Source organism: Rhinopithecus bieti, unplaced genomic scaffold, assembly GCF_001698545.2.
Source record: "Rhinopithecus bieti isolate Rb0 unplaced genomic scaffold, ASM169854v2 scaffold_6710, whole genome shotgun sequence".
Classification (NCBI taxonomy): domain Eukaryota; kingdom Metazoa; phylum Chordata; class Mammalia; order Primates; family Cercopithecidae; genus Rhinopithecus; species Rhinopithecus bieti.
This window is the reverse complement of record NW_016805362.1, coordinates 3049212-3056982: the sequence shown is the minus strand read 5'-3', so window position 1 is coordinate 3056982 and position 7771 is coordinate 3049212. Positions and strand designations below refer to the sequence as shown.

At 41.8% G+C, this 7771-nt stretch overlaps 1 protein-coding gene across 1 annotated transcript in view; it reads left to right on the top strand.

Annotated features, from left to right (window-relative positions):
• Positions 1-260: 260 nt before the first annotated feature.
• IGF2BP3 (insulin like growth factor 2 mRNA binding protein 3) overlaps positions 261-7771 on the top strand; it is a 122110-nt gene continuing 114599 nt past the window's right edge. The window contains exon 1 of the mRNA XM_017872293.1: positions 261-390. The gene's annotated coding sequence lies outside the window, so the exon portion shown is untranslated. The remainder of the gene's footprint in view (positions 391-7771) is intronic.

Genomic DNA, 7771 nt, shown 5'->3' with positions numbered 1-7771 from the left:
TAGAGTACCTGTGACGCTCTGTCGATTCACTAGATGCAATTCCATCTTTCATGGGGATTTTTGACTTGGGTCTACCTGTGTTATTCCTAAGTCATGTTTCCTCCTTTCCACTTTTACAGATACTTAAGACTGACCTGAAGTATCTAGTTTCTTCTGCTATATAAAATCTATAGGAATTTTATATGGGGAGGGAGAACCGATGTCACAGAGCTAGTTAGAACTGTTGGAATCTAGAATTGTTTTCCTCTTGGTTTCGTTCTGATATTATACTACTGGCTAGAAACAATAGCTTATTTTTCCCTCAACAACTAGTAAAGTTCATTTTATAAAACACAAAGGCTGGAAGAAATGGAAAACTGCCGATGATTCTACCAGCCAGGTCTCATCACGGTCAGTATCTTAATGCTCTCCCTTCCTTATTTCTGTTAATGTTCATGTGTATATACAGATACGTACATTTTGTTCCTGGTTGGAATGTTCTTTTGTGATAAAACACATATTTTAAAATGAGATCATATTCCATGTTCTCTTTCAGTGATGCACTTTTTTCAGTGAACAGTGTCACAGGCACATGTCCTCATTAAATATTCTTTCATATTTATAATGTCTCCATGAGATTTCATTCTGTGTGTTGTAATTGAATCCCTTTTTCCTGGACCTCTAGGTTCTTCCTAGTTCTCCCTATTTACAGACAGCTAAGCCTTTGAGCATGTTACAACTTAACCTGAGGAAATGATGTAAGAGAGATAATTCTTGAGTTAGAGGATAAGACACTGCCAAGTCAGCAATGAGGCATAGTTATGCCAGTTGACACTTAGACCAGGAATGTAAGACTGATTATTTTCCCAAGTATTTACTTGGAGTACAGTATTAAACTTCTTGAAAATTGAGGTTGACCTTTTAAAGAGCTAATTCTTAACTGTATAAACCAAGAAAGAATAGGTGTAGTTACAATATAGCCATATTGAAATTAGCCAGGCTGAACGAAGTCCTCTTTGGACATAGGTTCAGTTCAGCACAGCTGGAATGAAAATTTGCAGCCGGTACAGAGTGCCACCAAGTGGCGGGTTGGAAAGCCTGCACTAGACGGCTTTGAGCCACAAGGCTTGGCTTTTTACTTGAAAATACCAGTCCAAATCCAAACCTTGTGTTCCAGTTTTTTTGCATAAGAAATAAGGCAGCTGGGCGTGGTGGCTCCCACCTGATATCCCAGCACTTTGGGAGGCTGAGGTGGGCGGATCACGAGGTCAGGAGTTTGAGACCAGCCTGGCCAGCATGGTGAAACCCCGTCTCTACTAAAAATACAAAAAATTAGCTGGACATTGGTGGCATGCACCTGTAATCCCAGCTACTGGGGAAGCTGAGGCAGGAGAATTGCTTGAACCTGGGAGGTGGAGGTTGCAGTGAGCCGAGATCACACCACTGCACTCCAGCCTGGGCGACAGAGCGAGATTCCATCTCAAAAAAAAACCGAAAGAAGAACATGTTACAAGTTAGACTTGGTTTTCTCCTCCTGTCATCAGCAGGTGTTAGCAGCATTATATCAGTATCTGTCTTATAAAGTAGGAAAGCAGTGATTCCCACTTGATTTGTGTGTAAGTGTTGATAGAAGGAAAGGGCTGAGACAGAGCGTTTTCCAGAGGAATAAGATAAAGGTGCATCCAGGACTTACAGGTAATTTGGATGAAAGGTTGCAGATCTAATACAGTTTTGTGTCTTGCATTGGGACTTGATATGACTAGCTTCAGAAGTACCTGAAGTGCCTGTGTATATAATCTTTATAATACCTTGAGGCAACTAAGTAGTTGTGTTTTCCTCATAGTTGCCTTACCTCTCTTCTTCCTTTCTTGGTATTAATATGTAAGCTTGTCCACTTAATTTCAATATTGAGTTGCCAAATGTAAGTTATTGTGGTTTAAAGCTAAGGTGTAAAGGGAAAATATTGCTTAGGATTAGCATATATTTTTATCTTTTGAATTTAATATGCAATCTGTACTTTTTTCTGAAGTTATTTGATATGGTTATGCTATTGGTTGGATTATAAGTGAAATCAGTAAGACCGAATAGAGTATAGTTAGGAGGATAGAATCTGGGGCCAGAATGCTCAAATATATATTCTGATCCTGCCACACAGTAGCTGTGTGTGTATTCAGACAAATTAAATTACTTCTGCCTTTGTTTCCTAATCTGTAAAGTGCAGACTCTGAGGGCTAAATGAGATGATAAACATAACGCACTTTTTTTTTTGTTCTTATTTCTATCTTTTGTCAGAGTTTTTAGTGGAAGAAAATATGCAAATATAAGAGACTTTCTGAGAAATTCCAGTCATCCAAAATTTGAGATGGAAATAATCAGTATGAATGCATGGTTTATTTTCTTTCCAAGTGTATTTTCTAGCTCTGGCTTGGAAGCAGTGACCAATCTAATAACAACGAGCACCTCTAGTGACCAGATTGTTGTCTCTCTGTACTTTTTCTGACTAAAAGGGATCAAGGATCCATGCTGATAAGGCTGATTAAAGACGGGGGCAAGAAACATACAAGCTAAACCTAGAATATCACATCATAACAGAAAGCAGAAGTGCTCACAAATATTATTGGAGTAACATCAAAAGATGAAGGAGCCAACATGAAGAGGCTGTTTTGTTGGCCAAAGATGGGACAATTTGAGCATCAAAAAAGATAGATACAAGCAAAATATTTATGACTGAATTAATAATGATACTGAAGGAATGAAATATTTGGTTGTCTTTGGGCAATGTCAGGGCCCTAACACATTATTCTGAAAAATTTGAAATAATATCTTTGGACTCCTTTTTTTTTTTCCCCTAAAAAAACAGAAAAAGAGGTTTGCTCTGTTGCCCAGACTGGACTGCAGTGGCACAGTCATAGCTTACTGTAGCCTCACAACCTCTTGGGCCCAAGCGGTCTTCCCACCTCAGCCTCCCAAGTAGCTGGGACTACAGGCACGTACCACCATGCCCATTAATTTTTAAATATATATATATGTAAATATATATAAATATTTTTTCTTTTATACAGCATCAAAGATAAGCCAATAAATATATATATATATTTTGAGATGGAGTCTCACTCTGTCGCCCAGGCTGGAGTGCAGTGGTGAGATATCAGCTCACTTGCAACCTCTGCCTTCCGAGTTCAAGCGATTCTCCTGCCTCAGCCTCCTGAGTAGCTGGTACTATAGGCACGTGCCACCATGCTTGGCTAATATTTTGTATCTTTTAGTAGAGATGGGGTTTCACGGTGTTAGTCAGTATGGTTTCAATCTCCTGACCTTGTGATCCGCCCGCCTTGGCCTCCCAAAGTACTGGAATTACAGGCATGAGCCACTGCTCCCAGCCTTTTTTTAAAAATTTATTTTTGAGATGGAGTCTCACTCTGTGTTTAAGGCTGGAGTGCAGTGGCACGATCTTGGCTCACTGCAACCTCCACCTCCTGGGTTCAAGTGATCCTCCTGCTTCAGCCTCCCGAGTAGCTGGGATTACAGGTGTGCACCACCACACCTGGTTGTTTTTTGTTTGTTTGTTTTTTGTTTTTTTTGAGAGGGAGTCTCGCCCTGTCACGCAGGCTGGAGTGCATTGGTGCGATCTCAGCTCACTACAACCTCCGCCTCCTGGGTTCAAGCAATTCTCTGCGCCAGCCTCCTGAGTAGCTGGGATTACAGATGCCCACCACCACGCCCAGCTAATTTTTTGTATTTTTAGTAGAGATAGGATTTCACCATCTTGGCCAGGTTGGTCTTGAACTCCTGAACTCATGAGCCACCCTTCTCAGCCTCCCAAAGTGCTGGGATTACAGGCGTGAGCCACTGTGCCTAGCCTAATTTTTGTGTTTTTAGTAGAGATGGGGTTTCTCCATGTTGGCCAGGCTGCTCTTGAACTCTGGACCTCAGGTGATCTGCCTGCCTCTGCCTCCCAAAGTGTTGGGATTACAGGTATGAGCCACCACACCCGGCAAAATTTTTTAGTTTTTAATTTTTTTGTAGAGACGAGATCTCGCTGTGTTGCCCAGGCTGGTCTCTAACTCCTGGCTTCAAGCGATCCTCCCACGATCCTCCCACCATGGTCTCCCAAAGTGCTGGGATTACAGATGTGAGCCACTGTGCCCATCCTGGACTCCCCTTAAAGCAGAGATTGAGACAGGGATTTGCCAAAGTTGGTTTATTTTGGAGATAATTTCAAGAAGAAGTGAGGGAAGGGGGAGAATGAATTGGGGAGTTAGGAAAAGCCAATGATAGGTACTTTATTGAGTTTCCTGTAGGGAAACGGGATCTCCAGGAAATTCGCAGAATGCCTCTCAGGTTTATCCATCTGAAAATTGGAGCTCCCTGCCCCACCCTCATACACCTACATTTATAAATGTTCTTTTTTTTTTTTTTGAGACGGAGTCTCACTCTGTCACCCAGGCTGGAGTGCAGTGGCTCAATCTCAGCTCACTGCAAGCTCCACTTCCCGGGTTCACGCTGTTCTCCTGCCTCAGCCTCCTGAGTAGCTGGGACTACAGGCGCCCGCCACCATGCCCAGCTAATTTTTGTATTTTAGTAGAGATGGGGTTTCACCATGTTAGCCAGAATGGTCTCAATCTCCTGACCTCATGATCCGCCCGCCTCGGCCTCCCAAAGTGTTGGGATTACAGGTGTGAGCCACCATGCCCAGCCTATGTGTGTTCTTCTTAAGGATTTTCTCTGTCCAGTGTTTCTGGGCTGCTCCTGTACTTTAGAGGTTTTGGAGAAAGCCCTGAGATAAAGAAGCAGCCTTGTGTAAGGTATGTGCTTACGGGTGGAAAGAAGCAAGACAACTGAAATGTGTGTGGGATTGATTGTCCACCACAGCAGTGAGTCAGGTGATGTGATAAGAAGCACAAAACCATCTGCTGCAGAAGGGAAAGAATAAAGTATCCTGTCTTTACTGTACTTAGTATGCTTCAGAGCATCCAAATATTTGATGAGGGACACTTGTTCTTTATGGAATAACTGGCTAAAAAATACAGAAGGCATGACAGAATGAGAAAATCATGATTTTCAACCTTGAATGAAATAATGGATTTAGGCAGTGATCACTAGTAGCTGCCAACGTCACAGAAAGACATCAGAGGTAACAACTCCCATGGAAGTACAGAACACTCCCTATGGAATATTGCCTCTCCCAAACACGAAACAAGAGAAACCAAGTTGAGCCTTTGGATCTAACTACAACTTTATAGGGAACAGAGGAATGTATTAAACACTATTACAGGAGTGTCACTAGCAAACTCCAGGCAGTGAGAAGCTAGAGGACAAGGGACAGCATTTTAGGTTTTTTATCCAAATAAGTTGCAAGAAAAAGGGCAACATTTAGGTTGTAAGACTAGAGTCATAACCAAATGCCACATATAGATCTTAATCTGAATACTGATTTGAACATACCAGTTGTTAAGAAAGATATTTTTTAATCAGGAAAATTTGAGTACTGACTAGATAGTATTAAGTTTTGCTCATTAAATTTCCCCCCCCCCCACCATTTCTGGCAATTTTGGCCTTTTTTTTTTTTTGAGACAGAGTTTTGCTTTTATTGCCCAGGCTGGAGTACAAGGGCACGGTCTCAGCTTGCTGCAACGTCTGAGTTCAAGCAGTTCTCCTGCCTCAGCCCCCCACAATTAGCTGGGATTACGGGCCTGTGCCACCACGCCTGGCTAATTTTTGTATTTTCAGTACGGACTGGTTTTCACGATGTTGGCCAGGCTGGTCTCGAACTCCTGACCTCAGGTGATCCGCCTGCCTCGGCGTCCCAAAGTGCTGGGATTACAGGCGCAAGCCACTGCACCCAGCTGATTTTGGTCATTTTTAAGGACTGCTAGCAGCATTTTGTCTACTTTTTAAAAGTCAGGGTTTTTTTTGTTTGTTTTTTGAGATAGGGTCTCACCCTGTTGCCCAGGCTGGAATGCAGTGGCACCACTACCTCTCACTGCAACCTTGACCTCCCTAGGGCTCAGTTGATCCTCCTGCCTCAGTCTCCCGAGTAGCTGGGACTACAGGCATGCACCACTATGCCCGGCTAAAAAAATCAGTTTTAACAGATTTTAACTGTTGTAAAAGCATGAGAATAAAAAAATTAGGGGTGATAATTATATTCTGGGAGGAGGAGGGTTGGGGGAGAGACGTCCAGTTATCTTCAGTTATCTTATAATTATTGGAGGTGGGTTCATAGATGTCTTATGTATATAAACAAATTATATATTATTGAGGCCAAAGTAGGAGGATTGCTTGAGGCCAGGAGTTCGAGACCAGCCTGGGGAATGTAGCGACACCCCATCTGTACAAAAAATTTAGCTGAGCATGGTAGCGTATACCTGTGTCCCGGCTACTCAGAAGGCTGTGATGGTAAGATCACTTGAGTCCCAGGCGTTTGAGTCTGCAGTGAGCTGATTGTACCACTGCTCTCCAGTCTGGGCAATAGAGCAAGATCCTGTCTCAGAAAAAACACATTATTATATATCTAATTCTATGTAGTAAACAATTATTAAAACGATACAAAGGGGGATGCAGTGAGTAAAATCCAGAATGAGTAATCGTGTAGGATTTTGACTTTGGACCATTACATAAATGTGAAGAAAGCAGTGAAGGGAAACTTGTATTAAATAGACCTAAGATTATATATCAGCATATCAACTGTATGCTTGTGTGTATCTGGTTGGCATCTTGATATGAACAAACCTCATGTAAAAAGATAGTTATTATCAATCGGAAATAAACACTTACTGGATATCTAATAACAAGGAACTTTTGCTAATCACTTTTAGGGGCAATAATGCTGTTGTGGTTATGTTGAAATAAAGCTCCTTATTTTTCACTGTTGTTTACTGGAGTACTTCAGCATGGCATGCTATGTAAGGGAGACTTAGTACAGGTTTGGGTATAGAATAAACAAGATAAGATTATCATACTCGTTAATTGGAACAGGTGATGGGTATATGGAGGCTCACTTTCTCTAGTTGGTGTCAATTAGATTTCTCTAAAATCAACTTAAATCAGTTTCATCGATTACTAAAGATCTTGAAGATGCCCTTCAGAGTCTACATGAGCTGCTCTATTGATGCTTGTTAAAAATTAATTTTAGATTTTTTTGTAGATAGGCAGGGCTGTTGGAGGGGGGAGTGTCTCATTTTGTTACCCAGGGTGGTCTGGAACTCCTGGTTTCAAGCAGTTCTCCCAAAGTGCTGGGTTTACAGGCATGAGCTACCCTGCCAGGCCTACTATTGACTCTTTCTTTTGGAATTAAACATGCTTTTAATAAATGATTATTGAATTTTCATAATAATATTTCTAGCAGAGTGGGCAGTTTTTAAATTTCTTTCTTTCTTTCTTTCTTTTTTTTTTTTTTGAGATGGAGTCTTGCTTTGTCGCCCAGGCTAGAGTGCAGTGGTACGATCTCGGCTCACTGCAATGTCCACCTCCTGGGTTCAGGCGATTCTCCTGCCTCAGCCTCCCGAGTAGCTGAGATTACAGGTACCCACCACTGCGCCCGGCTCATTTTTGTATTTTTAGTAGAGATGGGGTTTTACCATCTTGGCCAAGCTGGTCTTGAACTCCTAACCTCATGATCCCCCCACCTCGGCTTCCCAAAGTGCTGAGATTACAGGCTTGAACCACTGCACCTGGCCTTTAAATTTTTAATCTATTAGCCTGAGAACTAAAATTTACCCTATTTCCCCTCTGGTGGGGGAAACCCTTAAACTGTGTTGATTTTTTTTTTTTTTTTTTTTTTTTTTTTTTT